This window comes from Triticum dicoccoides, chromosome 7A, assembly GCF_002162155.2.
Source record: "Triticum dicoccoides isolate Atlit2015 ecotype Zavitan chromosome 7A, WEW_v2.0, whole genome shotgun sequence".
Taxonomy (NCBI): Eukaryota; Viridiplantae; Streptophyta; class Magnoliopsida; order Poales; family Poaceae; genus Triticum; species Triticum dicoccoides.
Window position 1 is genome coordinate 192529739 of NC_041392.1, and position 25023 is coordinate 192554761.

The window sequence follows — 25023 nt, forward strand, 5'->3', positions numbered from 1 at the left end:
CCATGGGCTAATATTTACTGTAGTGACACTGGGCCTCCTACGGGCCGTAGAAACAGTGGGCCTTCTACGGGCCATAGAAACAGTAGGCCTTCTACGGGCCATAGAAACAATGGTCCTTCTATGGGCCGTATCATCAATGGGCCTTATACGGGCCGTATGATCGATTGGCCAAACATGGGCCAATAACAGGCCGCATTATGGCCGTAAACGGGCTAGAGTTGGAATCGTCCGTTCATGGGCCGACCGTAACGGGCCATCATTAATAGGCCGTATTTGTTGACACTATGAAAACGGCCCAACGTATTAACAGACCACAAATGGGCCGACTGTAACCACGGGCTGAATTTGGCCCACAAGCAGAAAATGACAGCAACGGGCCATAAGTAAACGAATGCGGGAAATGAGCCCAAGAATAAATGGGCTCTGAGAAGGCCGAAAGATAACATGGGCTGGAAATGGCCCAACGGAATAACGGGCCGTTAATGGGTATAAAGTGATACACCGTTCATTACGGGCCAGTTTCACCATGGGCCGTTAATAGGCCAAGAGTTACATAGGGCCTCATATGGGCCGAAAGACGTCATGGGCCATACATGGGCCAGAAGTGAAAACGGGCTGGAATCATATTAGATGGCCCAGATGACGCTACTGGGCCTAATTCAGATAGGGTGTAACGGGCCTTGGGTTAGCGGGCTGTAAATGGGCTATATGCGAACATGCTGTTAACATGCTTTCCATGGGCCGACCCGCCACCTTTTGACCAAGTCAAATGGGCCGGCCCTTTCACAGGAATGGGCCTCTGTTGGGTCATGCCACGTGTCGATGTATCATAGGCGCCTATCTGACCCACTGACGAGCTGACACGTGTTTCGTACGGCCAATAAGAATTTTACACGTGGAAATTTCCCATTGGTCGGGGCTGTTAACGGGTTATCGGATCCAAAACCCGACCTGATAGCTTAACGGCGTTCCGTTACGGTGGATGCCACGTGTCGGTCACCCTTGACGAAAGCACTTTTGTGATGCGCGATTTATCATCATGGAAGTGAACACTTCCGTGATGATAATTTTGGTAATGTCATGGAACACTTCTACGACAGCACAGGTATGACTATCTTGATTCTGTCATAAATTTGTCATGGATGTACATGCATGACAAAAAACGTGAACTACTGTGAGAAACACGTATCATCATAGAAGTGTATTTTTTGTAGTGAGTGTGATTTCCTCAGGTAACACCGATACTGCTGCAATGCTTCCTTGAAAAGCACAAGCAAGCTTTGCTCGTCATGACTATCCATATTGACCCTTGCCTAGTTACAACAATGTAATGTAAATCATTGATGTGTTCAATCAGCAGAAAACAGGAAAATAATAACCATGAATAATAGCACTTACACGTAAGTTGGACAGGAAGATGTGAAAATGGTGTTTGTCTTCACAATAATCTTCCCATGATGGGAATATATGCACATAGTCCCTAACAACATTGAAAGCATTGTCTTTTAAACTAGGAATAAATGGAATGGGTTTCCAATCTACAGGAATTGGCCGTCTCTGCAGTTGGGATAGGTCTTCGGCCGGTGGACTTGCTGTACTTTTTGCTGGAGTGGGATTTTTCTGTGGTACATCTGGTGCTATGGCAAATGAAACCAGTATACCTTTTGCTGGAGTGCAGGTCCTGTGTGGTGGGGCTAGTGGTGTGGCCAGTGAAGTATGGTACAGTCTGCTGGAGTCGGTCCTACATTTTGTGTCACTGGTTGTACAACCAATATAAGTGGGGTGCTGTCTGATTTCTCCGGCACCACCACATTTTTCAAGGACTTTGCTGGTGCTCCTTTAGGTTCGGCAATCACCCTCTTCCTTTTTTATGTCTGATGCACAAGAACAACATTTGAGTGAAAAAACATGGTATGATGACAGATGGAATATGTATTGATAATGGATGGGCATGACATCTCGACATATATGATGAGTAAACTAAGCAGATGGCGGTGCAACAAAGTAGAAGAAATGCAAGACAACATATGCAAGATACCCGCAATCAATAAAACATTGCCAAATTAGAACAGGCACCTTGATGGGTGAACAGGACAGGCCATCTGCCTTTGACTCCTCGGGGTTAGAATAGTCATTAGGATCATATTCTGAACAAGAATCAACAGGTGGGGAGCGTATGAGTTTCATTGCATCCAGAATGGCACTCAATGCCTTGGTGCCAATTTTGTAAGTCATTGCAGTGTTTAGCTTCAAGAGTGGACGACTGCTAGTGCAACACAAAGCATCTACACAAATCATAGTGTGAATATAACGGGAAAACCTTAAGCACCAGAGCAAAATTAGCAAAGTGGAACTTGCTGGAATATATGTGCTAGTATTTCCGGTACGGCTAGAAAGGCTTCGGATACCAGCTCTCTTCAAGTGAAGGTGCGGTACTGTTAATATCAGTGTAACTCTCAAAGGCGACACAGCTCCTCACATTTCCTTGCTATTCTTATAGGATTCAAGTGGGCAGGCCACTACAAATCCTATTCCTATATTTACAAGATCCTACGAATCAAAGAGGCTGAAAGTGTCCATCACAACCGACCGTATAGACCTCTACACTGCAAATGTCCCTGCTCATCTTCAGTACGAGGAACATATTGTACTACTATCATACTCCCTCCATTCCAAAATATAAGTCTTGGTAGAGATATCCACTATGGATCACATACAGATGTATCCAGATACATTTTAGAGTGTAGATTCACTCATTTTGCTCCATATGTAGTCCATGGTGGAATCTATACAAAGACTTGTATTTAGGAACGGAGAGAGTACATATTAAAGAAGAACGGAAGAGGAACATGGTAAAGAAGAGCAAGCAGATTTTGGATAATAAAATGTTGGTTGCACAGTGCCCACACATGATGAACCAGAGCGCATTAAGAATGCAACTCCCAGCTGTCTCTCGACCATTTCAGGCGGTTGGATGAAGATCCTACGTCTCCTAACCATTCTTCTTCCTCGTCTCTGATTCTTCCCATACAGAACACCGCACGGGCCGCCAGCCGAACCACCGGCCCCCATCGCCTGTGTTCCTTCGCCACCCCCACCCCCCACCCCCGCCCCAACCCCCACCCACGTCGAGTTTTCTTTGTTCGGCAGGGCTCCACAACCACCCGAGCCCCTTCGATCACACCGGCAAACTCCGGCGAGCTCTGAAAAACCGACTGACCCAATTTTGAAATTTAGTCTACTGTGATTTAACTAGTGTGGAATATAAAAGGGGAAAATCATAAGCATTTGGAGTATAGTGTTGAGCGTCCCATGGCGGATCGGAAGGTGTAAACCGGACAAAGGCAACTTCGCAACCAAGACAAGAAATCAGAGCAAAGCAATGGCGATCTATTTTCTTGCTACAATAAATAAGTTGGGCAGATACGAAACAGTACCGCCTCTGGTGCGGCGCCATGTACGCATCTGCTGAGAATTTGATGGTGTTGCGATAGCGATGGCTGTCAGGAGCATGGAAGTAGATCTAGGAGGGTAGACGGTGGCGGCGGGGCACGGTGGACGAGACGGTCGTAGGAGCGGCGCCGGCAAGGTGGACGACGACGGGGATGAAGCGAGAGGACGGGATACAAGGATCCCGGTCCGAAGCCGTGGATGAGAGAGGTCGATATCTTGTAATGGACGGCGGCGTCGGGGTATCAGCTCTGGCATGGTGGAGGAGGACGGCGGTGGATGGGGTGGCGGACGGCGGCAGACGGAGGAGGGTGCGGTGGAGAGGGTGTTTTGGCGCCCACAGAGTACGAATGGGGAAAAGGGAGGTAGAGAGGAAGGGGGAACCATGTATTCAGGGCGCGCTTGTCTCAAATGCGAGGAAATTGACAAACTTAGCCCCCATTTCAAATTTCTACTACATCACAGCAACATTAGTCGGTTGGCGATAGGACGGTAATCTCGCATACACCGAATATTTGCCGACGAGAGTTTGTTTTTGGCGCCCACCATGTATGAATATGAATCGGGGAGGGAGTCGATTTCGGCAGAGGACACACTTTGTTTTGGCGCCCACCGTGTATGAATCCGGGTGAGAGGCGGTTACGTCACGTTTGATTGAAATCACAAACCTACCCCTATTGAAACCTATAGAAATCCAGCAGATAGGCTTTGCGTGGCAGGGATAGGCAGTAGTGATTTCCGTCTCGCAGATTTTGGTTTCTGGCGGTTACTGCAACTTTCCCCGCTTCGTTCAAATTTTGCAGAGTGCACTTTTACCGTGCCAACTCAATTCGAATCCCGTTTTTATTCTATTCTTTTTTCGGGAGGGATCCATTTTCAATTGGAATTACATTCTATATACATCATTTTTATATATACTTTCAACAGCACAACAAAGAATTCTGCTCCTTTATATGTATAATATGATTTACAAATACAACGATCTCGAAATCTTAAGGTTGAATTCAAAAAAATTTAACCAAATTATGTTCTACTAAAATGTATGGATCAGTAATATCTACATATTAAATAACATTGATGTGCGTGAATTCATATGAGTATGCATGTTTGATAGATCAATTTTGGTTCGAGTATGGATTACATGTATCATCATCTCGAATTCAAATATTTGAATCCCTTTTTTGTTCACTCCTTTCACGCCCATCTCTCTCGCATGCATGCTCCTTCAGGTAGCTATCACTCTCTTTTCTCCAGCTCACCCGCACGCTCACTTCATGTTTCTCCTATCCTCGCAAACATGGTCTCTCGACGTCTCCCTTGAGAAGTGTCACACTCTCCCTATCATTATACATTACACGGTTTTCATTATCTCTCACGTATCTACTGTTCTCTGGTATCACTCGGTACCTAAGCTTTCTTTTTAACCGCCACACACACAGTCTCCACTCGTCTTTCACTTTGTCTTTCTCTCTATGGGATTCTCTCACACACCCTATATGTCTCTACATATGACTCATACCACTAAAATTACTCTCTCTCTCTCTCTCCTGTAGACACAACATTTGTTGCGGTCTCCTTTTCGTCTCCATGCCAGACTGACATTATTCATTTGTTTACCGATCAGACAACCCCGACTACCATCTCCTCTCTCTCTCTCAGACACACACACACAACTCCTGCTTCCACTCCCCTTCCCGACTACCGTCTATCTCTCTCACACACAAAACTCTCGCTTTCGCACCCCGACTCGTATTTCTCTCACAAACATTTATCGACTAGCTAGCCTCTAGATAGGTTTATACACCCGCACAATCGTGCTTCCACCATCGCATACATGTCTCTCTCCCGCTCCTTGTATCTATGTAGATTTTTCTTCCCTTCTTGAGACACGCCCACTCGATCGTGCACACACACACTATCACCTCATTTTAAGCTGATACCTATCGCACACACACTCCTTGTGTCTTTGTCACACATGCACTCTGTCCTCCTCCACTCTCCCTCCCTCTCACACACACGGGCTTTTTGCAACAACTAGCAAGATGCCCATGCGTTGCATGGGACATCAAGATGCATTTGTATGAGTAGTTTATCTTGTGGGGGAAAAGGATGAACGAGGGAAGGCATTATTTGCAAATGTGGAGAGGGGTGTGGGTATCTTTTTGCAAAATTGCCATAGTTTCCTTCTTATCCGTCAGATATAGATTGGATGGCTGTATTGCAGGATGGCAGGCACACGATCATCACCGACAATGCTTTTTATAAGAGTAGGGATAAAAAATAGAGTTGGTGATGATGGTGGGCCTGCCATCCTGCAATGTAGGTCGTCCGATTTATATCCGACGGATAGGAAGAAAAATATGGCAATTTACCCGCAGTCTTCACCACATTTGCAGATAAGGCCTTCCCTCGTTCATCCTTTTCTCCCACAAGATCTTGATATTCCGTGCAACACACGGGCATCTTGCTAGTAAGAGTAGAAATTAGACATATACCACTTCTCGAATCTTGAAACCAACAATTTCCCTCCCTTATCTCATCAAAACCGCCAAAGGAATATATTTTGAGTGAAACATAACATATTTTTAGTGATATATGTATTTCAAAACTAGACTTTTTTTCTATCAAATCGGTGAATATGTATTAATCTACTTTGATCGTGTGGCAACGCAATGGCACATTGCTAGTAGTTATTATAATTTTTTGGACACCAGACAAACGGTGGAGTACATATACGAAGAGAAGAGGCGCACGCACGCAGTCGGCCTCTCGCTGTCTCGCACACATGAGTGTTACGTAAAGGCGACATTAACAAATAAACCCTAAAACCCTAGGTGCACAATTGCTGCATTCGCGGGTACCGGGTACGTGGTGGAGCACCTTTGTAGGAATAGTTAGCTCACGTGATAATTTGATCCGTAGGAGTTGATGGTCGGGACCACATGTGAACGACTTGGAGCGCGGTGGCTCGCCAGTTGCCACAGATCGAGTAGCCATGTTTAAAATATCATTTTTAGCGGGGTTAAGAGTTCCGATTTGCAATGGTGCGTTATAAGTAGTAAGTAGTTTTTAGAACGATTGGTATGGAGCGGAAATGGAATTCATAGTACTACGTACCTCCTTGGCGTATGGTTGTATGGTTTTTTTGTGATGGAGGTTGTATGGGTTTATGTTGCGAGATGTTGAACCTCGTAGTTCTATTCAGTAATGAAAATCGGAAGGGGAAACCCTTCTTTGATTAAAAAAAACTACTACCTCCATTCTGGTTTACTAGTCCCCATCGTACTTTGGGTCAAAGTTTGTCCACGAATTTTACTTGTAAAATATGAATGGAAAACGAGATTTTGTTATGCCCAAACAAAAAAGGAATGGAGGGAGTGATTGCTCTGACACGGACACGACCTCTCATAGCGCAGGCATTGAACCGGCGCGCCGGCCAAGAGGGCCGCACTCGCTGCAGGCCCGGCTGAGCACGCCTCCTCGCCGCGTGCAACCAGCTTAAGATTGCCCTACCTGCCTTCACTGAATCCGCGCGTGTGCCGGCAACACGTCCTTCCACGAGCCGGTAGGCATTCTAGAACACAAAAAATGTCTAAAATATAATTAATTTACGCATGGTCTTGACTTGTTTTGCTCGCACTAGTAGCAGGAACTAGTAGAGGATTTTCTTTATTTATAACTCTCCTCACATTTTTTTGGCTTTGAAGTGAATCATGGTTGTGGACATTATGTATGAATGTGCAGATATCTGTGAACATGAGTTTGATGTGGAAGTTGAACTTGGACTGTCGGGCTTGCGCGTGAACTATACCATGTCTAATGCTTCATTTGTTATTGTTTGGAAAGTAATTGTTGTTATTACATGACCCAAAAAAAAACATTTTGTGCCACATCAGTGGATGCACGGACATCACAACAGGTATGCTGACTAGATAAACATTTGAACCTAGCTATTATGAAGGAAATTTTGTATTGACAATAGTTTTAGATAGCAGGAGACGCCTAGCCTGCTCTGCCTCTGCTAGCTTATTTCTGGCTTCTTCCATCTCTTCTTTGGCTTGGGTGAAGAGAGCATCTGATTGCTCTTTTCGCTTCTTCAGGAACTCAGCTACATTCTCAAGGGCTACTGCACGCTTTCTTTCAGCCTTTACTAATGCCACGAGGACACGAACAACTGACGACTCCACCTGGCTTGTGTGTAATCCAGCATCATCTGGGAATTAGCACCTTGTGTCTAATCTAGCATCATTAGGGAACTGACACCTTGTGTATAATCCAGCCTCATTTTGGAAACATGATCTCGAGGTTGACCATACTTCCCTCGGAGGAGGAACTGCATCCTGACATGAAGTTACTTCTTTTTTAGATCAATACTCAGAGAAACCTAGATCCATTTAGTAGAAGCCAGATAAACAGAACTCGGAGAAGTGAATTCAAAAGGAAAAAATAAAATAAAAACAGACTACAAGGTGAGAACACCCACTTCCTACACCAAGCTAAAAATGAAAGCATTAGGATGATTAAGACTCTTCTTATTACACATCGAAGAACACCATGCTTAAGAGAAACAGAAACTACAACATATACACATCGAAGAACATGAGGCTACACGAAAGTAATTGAAAGGGTGTTACTTACCAAAGCTCGTTTTACAGGTTCGGTGCAGCTCCTCTTTAACTTGCCACGCTCCTTGAAGATGTCCCGAATATCACGTGTTTGGTCTTCATTGCTCCTCTGCATGTTCGCACTCGTGGTTTTAAAATCTCAACATGGCAAGAAAAATATACTACTAGTAATACTCGCGCATCTTGTGGGCAACATTAAAGCACTCGTCTGCCATGTTAGAGCATCTCCAACAGAATCGCAACACGCGGCGCTTTAAAAAAGCGTTTATAGTGCTGAGATCGAGAAGTAGATACTAGAGAGTAGAGGATAGTTCTCATCATAGAGAGATAAAAAAAAGATAATTCAACTACTCCTCGTCGTCCGACTCCTCCTCGGTGATGTCCTTCTCCGACGTCTGACTGTAGGCGTGAAGATACCGATCATCATCGGATTCCCAGGGCGACGCTGCTCCTAGCCTCATGTTGAATTGAGCGTCCGCTTTTCTCCTACGCTTGTCCTCGCGATAGGCGGCTCGCTCCGCCCTCCTCTTATCCCTCTCCGCCCTCCTTTGCGCGTAGAACTCGCGCTCGTTGATGATGTCCTGCAGGAAGTGTTGGCGCCACAGCGCCATGGCTTCCTCGTCCATCTCGGCGATGCCGAGACGGTGCTCCCTCCTTCGGTTGTTGCGACGATCCTCGTCGGTGCTAAGCCATGACAAAGGCATGAGCTCCTGTGCCCACTCCCGCGTCGGCACGTTGGGGAAGTTCAATGTTCTATGAGGCCACCGGAGGCGCCACACCGCCGCGTCGTACGCGCGGGCGGCCTCGTTGGTGGTGTCGAAATTGCCGAGGCAGAGGCGCATCCCTCGGAACCGAATCTCGGCGGAGAAGCCATCGGAGGGGCGCGCACGGACGCCGCAGTATCCCCAAGTTTCCCTGCGATGCGGTGGCATGGTGGCGCGGCGGCGGCGAGGCGAAAAAGAGCGGGGAGAGAGAGGTGGCGAGGCACAGAGCGGGGAGAGAGCGGTGGCAAGGCACAGAGTGGGGGGGAGGGCGTTGGATTTTATAAAACGCGTTGGACGCCGCGCGCCAAAACTAGCGCACACCCGGCTGATTTTTCCCACGCGCGCACGATCCATTCCCGACGTCTCTGCTATCTCTACTCTCTTCTCTACTTTTATATTTATTTAATATTTAATATTTATCTCTACTTTCTTTACTATCTACTTTTTTTTCTCTATACTTTTTTATTGCAATATAGGTCGTCCAATTTATATCTGACAGATAGGAACGAAACAAATGGGAATTTTGCAAAAAGATACCCATACCCCTCACCAGATTTGCAAATAAGGCCTTCCCTCGTTCATCCTTTTCTCCCACAAGATAAACTACTCATACAAATGCATCTTGTTGCGTGCAACGCATGGGAATCTTGCTAGTTCTAAAAACCTTTCCATCATTTGCCACACTACTGGTTGCAGATGAAAAACCTACCCAAGCACAGCGTGATACAGGAGCGACGCACAATTACAAGCTGATATTCTGTTGGACAATGGAGGCTATAACCAATTACTTTTACGGGAGCAATAGCACCCACGAAATTTGAAGGGTAGGTATGAACAAAATTGGAACTGCACATGTACTGCTAAGTGATTCAATACACACATTACCAATCGAGGAGGAGAACGATGGTCGCGGTGGCTTCTGTGAGTCATGGTCGGCAACGGGAGTCAGTTCATTGTCCACGACGGTGGTACTTCTGCGCTTGGCGTCGGCTTCCGGGAAGCAGATCCAAGACCGTGGAAGACGATGCCGGGGAAGAGGCTCCATGTACGACAACGACGGTGGACCGGCTCAAGTGTGGCGTACGAGGTCGTCGATGAGGCAGATGCGCTGCGGTGGATGAGTGCGCCGATGTAAATGGGAGGAGCACGAAGGCTGCGGTGCCGTGGAGAAGTCTATTTTGCGGTGGGGATAGAAAATGGGGAGTATTCAGGTGTACTACTCTGGGTGCCGGGGTGGGGTTGGCTGGGTAGGGTGAACTTGAAGTTATGAAAACAGCCCCCTACCAAGCGTCATCCGTAGGCCTGTTCCGAAGGCTATGATGGTAACTTCCCACTGCTCGAATCAGGGTCACGGGAGATTTACCCGTCGACCTCAAAATTTTGTGACACTGGACTCTCCGTGTGGCGTGTTGAGTGATTCGGCTAAGCAACTAGCGAGTAGTAGTAGTAAACTTTGCATATTAGGTTTGACCGAAGTCAAACTTCCTAAAGTTTGACCAAGTTTATAGAAAAATATAAACATTTACCATAACAAATACGTATGATGTGAAAGTACATCCAATAATGAATCTAATGGTATTTATTTGTTATTGTATATGTTAATATTTTTTGTTATAAGCTTTCTGAGAGTTTACAAAACTTGACTTTGACCAATGCTAATACGCAGACTTAAATAAAAATGGAGGGAGTACACATTTGTTTTCTTAGTTTGTAGTGAACTAATCATTTGTTGAAATTGTGAAATAAATATATTAGGCTATTGACTTCGAATGTAATGGTCTATACAATTCAATAGTTACAATCATTGTCGAATCCCAAGATGTATACAAGGTCTATAGTACTTCACAACATGCTCAAACTCACATAATCCTAGTCAAATGAGAATCTAAATGCATTTCATAGTTATTACTTTGTAGGATGCAACAAAAACAACCATAACTCTACATCAGCCATTATAGAAGCAACATTTTGAGATATCCCAATGTGTGAATGAAACATGCAGAGAGAGCTTTTGAAGATGGAGCAGATAGGGCGGGAAAGATTGTATGTATGTGGACGAGAGAGCAGGAGACAAACCTAACGAGACAGAGAGAGGCATAGAGGGAGAAAGATAGAGGAAGAAGTTAGGTCTGTGAGAAAGATGGATACATGTAATATACATGAGATGCGTGTGCATCTGGATTCTGTATACGTGGAAGGAGAAGAGACAACACGTTTGATGAGAGAGCTGGAAAAACATGGACGAGAGGGGAAGGATCTCGTGGGTTGAGGGATTGACAATTTTGTGCGGGGGAGAGAGGGATTGGTAATTTTGTGCAAGAGAGAGAGGGTGGGGGAAGGAGCCAGTCAGCCGTCATCACATCACCCTGCTTCCAAATGACCCCGCATTCTCTAGCGCAGTGTGGTCGCCGTCTTCGATCTGCTCGATGCCCTCTTTGAAGATTGAGGTGTTGTGCATGTTGGGGTGCAAAGAAGCACAAGCGAGAGTGGTCGCCGTATAACCTTGGCTGGGGATGAATTGTGTGCTCGGGGGAGTGTGTGTGTGTGTGTTGTGCTGCGTGTGTCTCTGTGTGTGTGTGTGTGTCAGATATTGAGAGAAAACAAACCTAAGGAGAGAAATGGGTACACTACAAAAAAAGTCACATCTGTGACATTTTGGGCCGAACAAAAAAAATTCTGTCATACATATGACACTTCTATGATGATAATTGTGACAAAACCCGATATCATCATAGATGTGGTGGGCTCCTACTTATATGACAAAAAATCATGACAGAAAATGGGCTTTTCGTCCTGGGCGAGCCGGAGACGCAGCTGCATGACATTCTTTGGGCCGTCCATGACAGAAAAAACCATGGTAGAAGGGAGGGCGAGGAAAATTTTGGGAAGTTCCCGGTTACGGTGGGAGGTCGGGGCCGAGCGATGCGCGTTTCTCTCGTACACATATGCGCGTGTGTGCGAGGCATTGGCTCTAACTAAACCCGAGCGAGGCGTTGGGCTCTAACTGAACCCGAGCGATTGCACTGCAGGCTACGCGTTACTGAACCCGAGCGGTCGATCGATGGCTGTTAACTGAACCCGATCGAGCGATTCCTTCGCTAGTGCTGCTAACCGAAGCCGATCGATTGGATGAACAGTGAGCGTTGCCCGGGGGGGTTGGATGAACTGTGAGCGGTGGCGTTGCCTCTGGATGAACAGGACCCCGTGGTGTGGAGGGCTGGATGAACAGTAGATGGTGGAGGGGTTCCCGTGGAGGGGTGGTTGAACAGGACCCCGTGGTGTGGAGGGCTGGATGAACAGTAGACGGTGGAGGGGTGGTTGAACAGTAGCCGGTGGAGTAGCGCGCGGTGGAGGCTGGATGAACAGGAGCCCGTGGAGGCTGGAGGAGGTCGACGGTAGCCCGTGGAGGCTGGAGGAGGTCGGCGGTGGTGATGAACAATATCCCGTGGAGTCCCGTTTTGCGGTACGCCACACCCCTCCTGATGAACATGACCCCCGCTTCGACCGTAGGAGGTCCGTTTCATCCGTTTTGCGGTATGCCACACCCCTCCCGATCAACAGGACCCCATTTCGACCGTAGGAGGTCCGTTTCCTCCGTTTTGCATTACGCCACACCCCTCCCGATCAACAGGAGCCCCGTTTTGACCGTAGGAGGTCCGTTTCGTCCATTTTGCGGTATGCCAGGCCCCTCCCGATGAACAGGATCCCGTTTCGAACGTGGTCGGTCGAACACAAGGCCGTTTCCTCCATTCTGCGATACGCCAGGCCTCGTTTCCATCGCATGTTCCGTCCAAGCCCTCACGATGAGCACGACCACGCATTTCGTTCCGATCCAGCCGGTTGGCTCCCACGTGTTCCGTTGCCTCCCGATGAACACGACGCATTCCGTTGCCTCCCCATGAACACGATGCATTCCATTGCCTCCCCATGAACACGACGACGACGTTGTTTCTCCGTTCTGACCCAGCCATGTCAACGAGCCCTCGCCATAGTATGCGCGAGTAGGCATTCGAGACCCCGCCCATATGTACACATACATGGCCGTATTTTCTTTCTTGCACCCTGGCCGCTGTACATACGTGTACATGCTACGTGCGCGCCTCTACTACGACACGTGCGCGCCTCTACATCCACCAGTATATATGTATGTACACGTTTGCGACCAGAATGACAACGCTACGTACGCTTCGACCAGGTGGATCCCGACTGTCAGGCACTTCCTTGAGTGCGAAGATGTAGCTGGTAGGTCCCAGCAGTCAGGGGGCGAATCGTTTTTTTACCCGGACACACTTCCTTGCATGCGAAGGTGTAGCTGGTGGGTCCCAACAGTCAGGGGGGAAATGTTTTTTTCGTGAAATACGGTGGCCCGTCTGGTGGGTCCCCACTGTCAGGTGGAGGAATAATTATTTTGTGCATAATAAGGAAGCACTTCCTTGCTGCGGCTCTGGACCCAGCTGTCAGCGTCTTCCGATGTAAGTCGGTCGTTGACCACATTGACCACGCCATGACGAGAGCACCACAACGGTGGACGACGGTGTGGCCTAGGAAGGGGATGACACGGAGGCAGGGAAGACTCGACAGTTGTTTCCCACGCGGAGGGGAGTACGACTGTACGAGGGTTTACTGGTTCGTCTGCCGTCACCGGAGAATAACAGCAGGTGTGGGTGAGTAGAGGGATGGCTAGGCTAGCGATGGGAGTACGGTGGGGTGGTGAGGCCTGCGCGGCAGCACTGCCGGCCGCGGGGAGGAGGGAGCAGGCAGTCCCGCTGGCGCTTGTTTGAGCGGCTGGAGCAGGAAGAGCAGAGATTGAAAAAGCACGACGCCCGTTGGATGGACATCCAACAGTCAGTGCTTGTGCATCAACCTTTTTTGAGGAAAGCCTCAAATCTGTGGAAAACAACATACAGCCCATCTGCCATTATTTCTAATAATGTACAACCCATTTGCTAATTCTTAAGAATTTTTTTAGCCCACTTCTTTTTGTTAGCATTACGCCCCATATTGTGGCCACGGTTAAAAAGTATACGAAATTTTGCATATTTCGGTGCGGTCAACTGTTTTTAATCCAGAAATATCGATCCACATTCAAACTATTTTGAAAAATAATTTATATAAATATAAAATCCAAATAATTGTCCACGCATAAAAAATCAATGGAATTTAAGATCTTGTAATGAAAAAAATTGAAACTAATTCCCGGTTTGATGTGTTTTAAAAATGTACAACCCATTTCTGGGCAAACCGAATAAAACTCTCCTCGTCTTGAAAGATTTGCAGCCCAGCAGGGCCGATAAAGCAAGTAGGCCTTGTTTGGGTATTTCTTTAAAAAAATAGAACTGGGCTAGCCATTTTCAGCAAGAAAAAAACATAACTGGGCTCATGATGTGGTAAACATAAATAAAACCCTGGCTAGACGGGCCACAGCCCCCGCACAGCCCCGTTGTTACCCTGATCTGTCGCTAAAACTAGTATAAATAACAACTTCTTGTTCCTCAAAAAAAAACTGCGCGACTTGCTGGGTCCCTGGCTTCAGCCGCTCGTACTGTAATTCTCTCGTTTATTGACTACGTTGACAATGGCGTGAGCCCCAGATGTCCAACCATTAGGAGGAACCATATTTTTGGGCTTGTACTAGAGAGGCACCTGCTTGCGTACTGCCATGACGTTGGTGGGTCCCTACTGTCACCCTCTCCACGTACGGTCATCTCCTTGTTCCTCTCGGTTGTTGACGACGTTGACAACGCAAGAGGGCGGCGCACCTCCCACGGCGAGCGGACCAAGGCCGCAAGGCGGAGGATGACGGCGAGGCCTCAGACGGAACGAACAGGAGCCGATGAAGATGCGCCGGTCCAGTCGCAGGCGAAGGGGAGTACGAGGGTTGACTGGTTCGGGCGCAGGTGCGTGTTGGGGCTAACATCGCCGGAGAATAACAGGACGTGTGGGGGAATAGAGGGAGGGACTGGGCAACATTGGAGGGTACGTATGTTAGGGCGGCGGAGGCGCAGCCAGCCATGGGAGGCGGGAGCAGGCGGAGCCGACGGGGTGGTTTGGTTTGGGCGTCTGGAGGAAGAAGAAGACAAGAGATAGAAGATACACGACAGATGTTGGATGTCAATCCAATGGCTGGTAGGCAGAATCATTTGTTGACTGGCTAGTAAGTCCACACCACCTTGGATAGGCTATTTCCTTGTGGGTCCCAAATGTCAGAATCCAAATCTGTCACGGTCATGCAGCCTTTCCTATGAAAATTTATAGCCCACTTGATGTGCTAGTTCGAAATAAGTTTGTGGGTGCTGGTGGGGGCCAATCACTTGGCTTCTGTAATGCATAGTGAGCTCAAGCAGCCGGCGAGAGTGATGGTATTTCCCTTGGTTGGGATTTGTTACAATATTTCACTCTAAATTAAACGAATGGCAAGCCATTTGCCTTGTTTTAAAGAAAATATGACAGTCACAGCCGAGTTGAAAAGGGCAGGAACATCTAACTCCAGATTACAAACTGTACAAAAGCACGAGGGTTAATTATTCATCAGGTTTACAAAAAAACCAGATCGAAAAGGGCAACAACATCTAACTCCAACACTGTTTTCGGCAGTCAGAGTCAAATGGATCGGTCAGGTCCATAGAATGAACATCCTGGGTCGTAAAATTTACTGGATTATGACCACAATATGTTGTAAATAGAAGCCCGACACGTTCAGAAGCTCTTTTGCCCACCTGAAACTCCTTTTTTTGCTCTTCGACATACCCATCCGTCAATTCAGTAAATATATGGGCTTTTGAATTGATTTTACTATTTACTACTGTGGATGGGCTGTTTTGTCTTGGGCCCAGAGAAACAATTACTACTAGTACAGTGGAGACATTCTACAACTACCCAGAAAAACAATTACTACTAGTATAGTGGAGACACTCTACCGCTTCTGGCTCCTCCTAGGTCATTGAAACGTCTCCCTCTACTAAATGCCGTTATACTTTTGTTCACCGACATGCGGGCCATGCAGCGCGCGGGCCCAAATGCCATCCACCAAATTAGAAGGCAGTATGCAGGCGGAGAGTCACTCCGGTCGTAGCACGGCAGTAACGAGCCGTTGTATCACAAAACCCCACCTCCCCACAGTCTAAGTTTGATGGACGAAGCAACGATCATTTCACTCTTTGCTGAATCCCCTTCTCCCTCACCGTCTTCAAGAAAGGCAACACTCGCATCTGCACTGTTCTTCTCTCCGAACGAAGGGAAGGTAAGCGGATCCGTGATGTTGGTATATTTTCGTTCAGAGAAAAAAAAAGAACTTTTGCAAAGCAGTAACCTATCCTCACTCTCTTTTTTGTTTCATTGTCATTGCGATTGTGTTTTCATTTCAGTGGTCTCCTAGTATTCGTCAGTTTCATGATGGACCAAGGAGAACCAGGCAAAGATCTGCCGATATTGGAGCAGACGTGGGAGGCTGATCCCCACGAGATAGAGAGCTCCAAGAAGATGGAGGCATCCACCGAGCCGACCCCAGATATGCTCACGGCCACTACTGAGATGGTCAACGCCCCATTTGAGGTTATAGCCCCCGTGGCACTGTAGGAGCAGTTTTCCCCCTTCGAGGATGTGTCCCCCCCGCTGAGCTGCCCAAGGTGATTTCCTTCTTTGCCGATCTCGATTGTGGTTTTTCATCTAAGTATGTGGTGATTTTTTTAGAAAAGGAAGTATGTGGTGATTAATAATGCAAAATTTTATTAGCTTCGATGCCATGCTATACATAGTGGTTTAAATAACTTGTGTTTCTTATACTGAAAATTAATTCAGTATTTGTTTCTGTTTCAATTAGAGCCCTGATGCAGACAAGGATTGTGTGGTTGTACATATCACTCGCTATGAGGCGGACGACCTGAATATACGCACTGGGAAAACAGAGTTCTTAGGCTATTGGATCCTGAAAGCCATTTGCGGTTATACCAATGAAGAGTTGTATTCCAGCCTCACTGTTGTCAGGCGTGTTGTCCAGGGTGTACTGAAGCACAAGAAGTTAAAAGCTACTCCTTCGTTTGTGAGGCATACTGTTCTTGTCAAGCTTACGCAGGAAGATGACGTGGCATGCCTCCACAAACAATTTTATCAGTGGCAAGGCCACAAGGTTGTCTTCATGAAGGTTCATAGGATTGAGCTCCTGCGGGACGTCCTCGATGATGTTCATGGCAAGGTCCGTCTTGTGTCCAGCCCAAATTAGATCGAGGCATGAAATAGTTGCCCCAGCTAGTGTTTAATAGTAGTTTGGATTGTGTCTAATTATCCGAACCTTGCCTGTTATCGACCCCTCTGGGGCTAGTACTCTGTTTGAATCAGTCTATGGGAGCTGTTGCTACTTTTGTGTGCCCGTGAATCATGTGAGAACCATCGTAATTGTTGTCGAAATAGATGCGTCCTCACTAGTTTTTTCATGAGTATGGCATGGTAAGACATAAGTTGTCACAGTTTATCATACGAGCAGTGTGTCTTTTGATGAAATAGAGCACTCGTTCGAGAACCGTGCGCCGACGTATACATAAGTACTTGTAAGCACTGTTGGTGGTACCCCACTTGTAAGCAGTTGTGCAAAACACGGCACATTGGCTCAGCTCGCTTTAACACTAGGCTATCGACCAGCTAACAATCAACAATCTGATGTCTAACATATAAGCAACTATGTATCTTGTTACAGTGGTTCATGCAGTTAATTGAGGCCACAATGTAATAAATTCCAAACGTTCACACGCTAGTCCAGCGCTCATGTGGAACACTCACATTAAACTCATCTTCCTAAAAAATTTGAAAAACATAAGTTAATCAATTTTATACATCTCAATGATTCATAGAACATAACAAACATATACTAGTTCACAGCAAAAGACAAAGTTGTGAGAAGGTTTACAAATCAGGAAAAACAAGCAAGGCTTCTCTGAGCAAAGGGCCTCCCGGCAGGCTTAAATTTCCTGGAGTTCACTCTGGTTTTTCTTGTTGCCACCATCCAGGGTTAGGTTCTCTCATTCCAGAATAACCGATTATAATTGTGGTCTGAGTTGGAATGCTGAACTGAACCATGCAGTGTACTGACCAGCTGAAATGCTTGTGCATTCCACTAAATTTAAGAACCGCTATTTGCAGAAATAAGCAGACCACAATGCCTCTTGTCCGCGCACCTGTCCAAAAAACCGCCGTGCAGCCGTGCCAGCTAGTCCTCGGTCCATGGATGAACTGGTAGAAAGTGCATTCCGGACTAGGATGCAGTTGTTTTTGCTCGTCCCTGCACTGCAATCAGGAAGTAAAACGTACGAATCAGCTTCTTTTAGATTGTGTTGGTCATTCTACCTTAGTTACTACCAATGTAGGGATACCTTGAAGACGGGAGGTTAGACGACGGCAACGAGGGATAGCCATCTCATTTTGCGCCGTTGTACTAAAACTGAGGTGTGTGCTTTTGATTGCGCGGATAGAAATGATACGGAGATAGAGATCCCGAAACGATATGGAGACAACATCCCTGTTTGCGCAAATACGAAATACGGTTATTTAAGCAGCGACAGATATTACTACTTTCCCCCGTTTCCTCTTAGAACTAAGTCTTAGATTCATGCTACAGCTTTCCCACTTTCTTCCCTGTTTGAACCAATGCTTTGAGTCGATTGTATGAACTAGCTTTACTTTTAAAAATAGTAGAAGTCTAGGTGGCTTTGGAACAGCGGACGGAAGTAGAAAAGGGTCCACACGAAGGGAGCTGGGGCAGTATAGCAAGGCAGGTTTCGAAGGAATATATACCTAAGGGTCGTCGGCATGTGGCAAAGACGGCGTCGGGAGACCGCATCTTGGCCACAATACCGCAGGGAGGAAGAAGGGGTCGGAGGCCCTTCCGAGCCGGCGCTCTCTCGGAGAGAATGACACGGCCGCCGATCGGGATGCGTGGGCAGCCGTTGGTCTCCTCCCTCGCTACCGACGACAGCGTGAACAATGCACCTACACCCCTGCCCCGGTCGAGGTTGTCCGGCCGGATTTGTGACCAGCTGTGAGCTGAGAGAGAGTGTGGCCACCTATGTGTTGCTTAGATCTAGAGAGCATGAGAGAGTGAACGAGAGGAACCCTAGTAAAGCAAGCACTAAGGCTCCTGCTTTTATATATAGTGGAGTGATTTTGTTGTACCAGCTTCAAAAAAATGCGCTCCTACGTGTACCCGCGAGTGGGTGTGAGAGAACTAGTGCGTGCGTGCACCGCTTCTCTTCGTGAGAATACAATATACTATGCCCAAAGAACGTTTGCCGCAAGAGTAATAGTATAAGTGTGTGACGTATGAGCTAAAATAAAATGTGCGCGCCGTCTTTTGTTTTTTAGAAGTTCTGAGGGTAGGGTGTGAAGAGCACATATGTGCGTGACGTCTACCTACAAATAGACGGTGGGTGTGACGTGCGAGTCTGCGAGAGGACTTGGGAGAGTGGTGACTCGTGAGGGTGCGTGCGTGTGAGAGAGAGGGGGGCATGTATAATTGCAATGCATGTGTCCGTAAATCATTATCCGACAAAATTCGCCACAAGCCTTTTCCTGACGAACGCCATAAGAACCGTTAGATCGGCATCCAATAGTGTCAGTTTTGCCATGTCATTTAACAGAACAGCCACTCCTCCTACACACAAATCTTCCACGTGAGTGTTAGCAACTACCGTATGCTCCCTCCGTTCCGAAATAAAGTGCATATAGCTTTATTTAAAATTCGAATCTCGCAAACTTTTACCGAGTTTTCGTGTACCAAATTGCACATGTAGAATACCATGTATATATCATTTCATTCTTCTTCGAGAGGTAACTATAAAGATGGGTGAGGAGTCTACAAAGAAAGACCATCGTATCACCCGCAACAATTTCAAGCATCCTTTAGTGTCGAGGAATATCATAGGAACTCTATATGATATGATTTTATAGGATTTTTTCCTTTAGAGCCAATTGGTTCATAGGAATAGATTCATATACTCCACATTTCAAAGGAAATAAACATGATATCATTTCTATAGCTTTAGAGCCACTTGGTTCATATGAATGGATTCCTATACTCCCTTAATTTCAAAGGAAATAAACATTAGCATATATTCAATAGAAAGTTCCTATGATATGAACCAAATTACATCTCTTTTCTAATCCCTCCTCATAGGAATTGAGATACATGTCATCTCTAGATTCAATAGAAAAGTTCCTATGATGTGAACCAAATGACATCTCTTTTCCAATCCCTACTCATAGGAATTGAGATGCTCCATGTCATCTCTTTCCCTACAACTTCCATGTATACATCTTCTATTCCTAAATAGATAGTACAACCCACTAGTAGCTTTTTTTCCAAAACATGCAACTATGGCACAAGAACTATATAGTGTGCCAATACCTTTGAAAGATGGTCGCTGGATGACGCTAACCCGACAGTGCAGAGATAGGAAAATCCGAGCACTACTGGCCGTTGGATATCATCAACATTCCACCAGATCTGCCACATGTACAATTTAGAAGACTCCATGGTTGAACTTAAGCATAATACACAAACCTCAAAACACAAGCACTTCTCCTTTGTTCTAGAATCTCTTGTATCATAATTGATTATTTTTTTCTAAATGAATTTCCATTATTTGTTTTTTACTTTATGATTTACAATGCACAACCCCATGAATCTTAACATTTTTATAAAACTAATTGATTTTGAATGAGATGAACTATAAGAACATCTACATCATGCATATATGACTCAAAGCTTTACATGCTATAGTGTGTATTTATTCATAATTTGGTTTCAAAATCTCATGCGTTAAATACATGTGTACCTTACTAGTTTTGACTAGAGTAGCAAATTTCACGCGGCCCCGGGTATATCAAAATGCAGGGCCCATGCATCATTGCCTTTCGGTCGAACCTAAGTCCATAATTTTTTGTACGTACTATGGGGCTGTTTGGTTCTAGGACTAGCATTGCCACACTTTGCCACACATTTTTGCCAAGGTTGCCTAAGGTTAGTTCATCAAAATGAGAGCCACGAGTTGGCAGGCCTAAGAGAATCTTGCCACACTTTTTGTGTGTATGCCATGTGGGGCCCAAGTGTGGCCTGCCTAAGATGTGGTTTGAACCAAACACTCATCTAAGTTGATCAAACTTGCCTAACCTCCGTTGTGGAAATCTTTGGCTAAGTTAGTCACAAACCAAACAACCTCTATATCTCCACTGGTCCCCGAACCCAAAATGTTGACTCGTTCCCGTAAAACCAAGCGTCCCACACATATTTAAGGCGTCGACTCGAACCCATTTACTACGACGTGGCACCGCATGCCGTAGTACTCCTACAAACCATACCACCGCACTCATCATCGGTTTTCTTCAAGAGGACGAGGGAGAAGCCGATTTGTAGTGGAGGCGCTTTCAAAAAAAGGATCTGTAGTGGAGACCCCTACCCTAGGGTGCCCTAGGTAGCTGCCGCACGCATCATTGTTTTCTCTTTTCTTTATGCTCTTGTGCCCTAGAGTGAAATGATGGTTGCTTCGTCCGTCCAGCTTAATGCGGGAAAGGTGGGGCTTTGTGATTTGACCCCTCATCGCTCATTTTCTACTACTGCGGCGCTACGACCGGGGTGCCTCCAATTCCAACCGCTGCTTCGAACTGTAATTTGGTGCATCGCACGTGGAACAAGATGGTGGATGAGCCACATGTCGGCCAAAGGGGTCCTGTTAAGTGTGTCGCCATTTCGTGTGCGGACTGACCCTGCTTGAGTTGCTACGCCAACACGACAGGAGCAGCCTACCACTTGGTTTTGCTCCTTGGTGAATCCCGACTATATTGATCTAAAAAGATACGTGCTGAACTACCCTCTCCGTCTTGGTTTTTTTTATTTTTAGGCGTCTCGGTTTATAGGGCCTGCACATAGTTCTAGGTCATCCATTTGACTAACTAAATATGAGTTACTATGTCACAAAAAGTATATCATTGGATTCTTAAGCGGATGTAGTTGTATTTAAAAGTCGAGGGCGGGGCTTTTCCTGCGCGGTAGGCGGGGCAGTTCCGCCTAGTCGGTTTGACAGAGACACGAGAAGACGAGGGAGTAGGCTGCTGCAAATGTAGGGCTGTGTGATTTGACAAGGAGTTACTGCTGGACAGGTGGGGCCCCGTGATTTGACTTGCCATTATCATTTTAACTGCGGCGCTACGACCGGCGTGAGTCTCCCGATTCCTGACCACCTCCATACAGGTGCCTCTCCCAATGCTCCACCATGTAGTAGAGGCTGGCTCTTGCATGAGAGCCCACTTCTCCACTTTTTCCTTGCCTCTCTTTCCTCCACATATGCAAAAATGCCATGTAAAGCGCACTATTGTACTTACTTTTACTTGCTCCTACAGGTGCTTAAGCTTGCCACATAGGCATAAAGTCTCATGTGGCAAGTTAATCAAGAAGAGAGAGACTAGTTTGGTGACCCAAGGAAGAAATGGTGCTAAGTGCGTGTACCTAGGTGAAAAGACAATTTGAGTCTATAGCTAATTAAATGAAGCAAACTTAGCAACACCATTTCATTGGAAGAGGCCATTCCTTGGCAAATGCAATAAATACTAGTGCTCCCTGTGTCCCATAATATAAGAACATTTTTGGCACTACACTAGTGTCAAAAACGTTCTTATATTATGGGACGGAGGGAGTACGAAGAAAGAGATAGAGAGGAGTAAAAAATACACTTACAGCCAACCTTATAGCCAACCTTGTCGTACTATGAGTGACTAAGTGATGATTATGTATGACATGCCAACATCAGATAGCCTAACGCACCGTGTTAAATCTCCAAGGGCGCGACCACACGAGCGACGCGACGGCCGTGGTAGGCGCAACCATGATACGGGCTGCTGGCAGCCCTTGGATCTGAGATCAAATGGTCGCATGCTAAGTTGCTGAAAATTTGCAGAATAACCCTCCAGGATTGGATATTCACCCATAGGTCTAGAATCACGCCATGCAACCGTTTGATCTTAGATCCAAGGGCTCTCAGAAGCCCGTATCATGGGAGAATGGAAAGCCACTACCCTGCCATTCGCACGCTGGCAGTTCGCTCCTACTCATCCCCGCACATCCTTCAATACTACGGCGGTTCGCTCCTAATCGTCCCGTCCATTCACATTACGGCAGTTCCACTAATCCTAACCCTCCTCCCAAATCCATGGCATCCCAAATCTCCACGATTGGCGGTGAGTACAAGGTTAGAACCATCACCGGCGATGAGTTGGACGTCATCTACACCCGTTCTTCCGCGACATTGAAAGGATGCCTTTCTCGCTTCAGACGCATGTTCGAAGACTCAGATGATGAGTGGGTCGCTGGGCTAGATATTGAGTACACCACAGTCCTGGGACCAGAGAAGGATCTAAAGGATGAAGAGAGGAAGAAGCCCATCATGATCCAGGTTTGCGTGCATGACTTATGCTTGGTCTACCACATATGCCATGCCGACGTTGAGTGCCAGGATTTTAAGGACTTCCTCCAGAGCAACCTAGTCAAATTCGTTACTGTAGACTTTGGTAACGACAAAGAAGTCCTGCGTCAGATAGGCCTCGTTGTAGGAAAAACCTTCAACCTCCAGAAGAATCGGCTGGTGTCCTCTCGTCAGCCTTCAATGCTGACCCTGGCAGGAGCCATGGTTCATCCTTCATACGGTAAACTAGAGAAACCTCCATACACATTTCATTGTCATGCATGGCAGCGGAATGTACTAGATATAGACCACATCCACTACGCTGCAATGGATGGCTACCTTTGCTTCAATATCTACAAGGGTTGGATGAAGAGCAACAGCCAAGTGTGTGGTTCAAGCTAAGAAGTATCGGCCAAGAGGGAGAGGGACAAGGACGAAGTTGAGGATGTGGACGAGGACTCTGAGTAAGGTGGCAGTGTCGTTGCTCATGGTGGTTCTAAACTTCTAATGCAGTGTCTACCAAATTAGTTGCATAGTTTAATTTCAGGTGTGCTTAGTTTAATTTGAGGGGTGTGTTGTGCTGAGCCCCCAGCAGAACTATGTTATGTTTCTTCTTGTTACTTTAACTCTTCAGTATGTACATACTACTAGTATTTCTTTAATAGAATTTAGCACCCCAATTAAGCACGTACTAGCTTTTTTAATAGTACTATATGCATAATTTGGCGACGAGCGCTCTCTATATGTACCACCTTTTTTTTAATTTCAATTTTTGCTCCATGACGCAATCCATCGATAGTACTACTGTACAAAAGTATACATTTTTAAAAGGCTAGAGTACTGTTCATCACATATATAGCCAGTTAAATTATCAACCTAGAACGACGTGCATGCCATGTAGTAAACCGATACGGAGGAAGTATAGTAAAAATGAGGTGATTTTACCGAGCGATTGGCGGGGGAGCATGGCCTGTCATGCGGTCCCACGTGTCATGATGTACCAAGGCGATGCGTGTGTCCCTCTTGAGGCAGAAGAAATAGTATGTGGTTTGAGATGGTGAACCGAAGTGTGAAATAATGGTTGCTTCGTCCGTCTGTGAAGGTGCGGCATTGTGATTTGACGTCTCATTGCTCATTACTACTACTGGGCCAGTACGAGTGGGGTGCGTCCCCCCTGCTGTTCTGCACAGTTATTTTGGTGCTTGACACGTCGAACCGATTGCTATATGTCCCACATGTCGGCGACAGGAAGTACAGAATTCATGAAAGGGAGCATCGACGGAGGAGTATACTACAGAATTCATGAAAGGGAGCGACTTAGTTTTGGAAAAAAATGTTTTTACGGAGTACGTACCCACTAGGGTTTATAGGGCTCATCTAAAAAACATTCGTTTTCCATTTGATAAGTCTCAATTCTACTATACTAGTAGTAGTACCATTACATGTTGGATTTCGAGGTGCATTAGATCACCCGACGCAAGCAGTGTCAAGAGGAAACTAACCAATGCATGTACAAGTTCATGGAAATTTAGTGGTCATTCATGCATTCGTTCTAATTAATGCCTCGGTAAACATAACTTCTTGAGAAAAACGAGCGTACTAATTACTTGTGCAAACTATGAAATTAATTCGACCACTCACCGTCTACCTTGGTTGGAGAGATTTTGAAATTGAGCCATAAACTGGAAAGGAGGGAGTAGTAACTTTTGTCTCGATTACTATTTGTGGCCTTGTATAGATGCA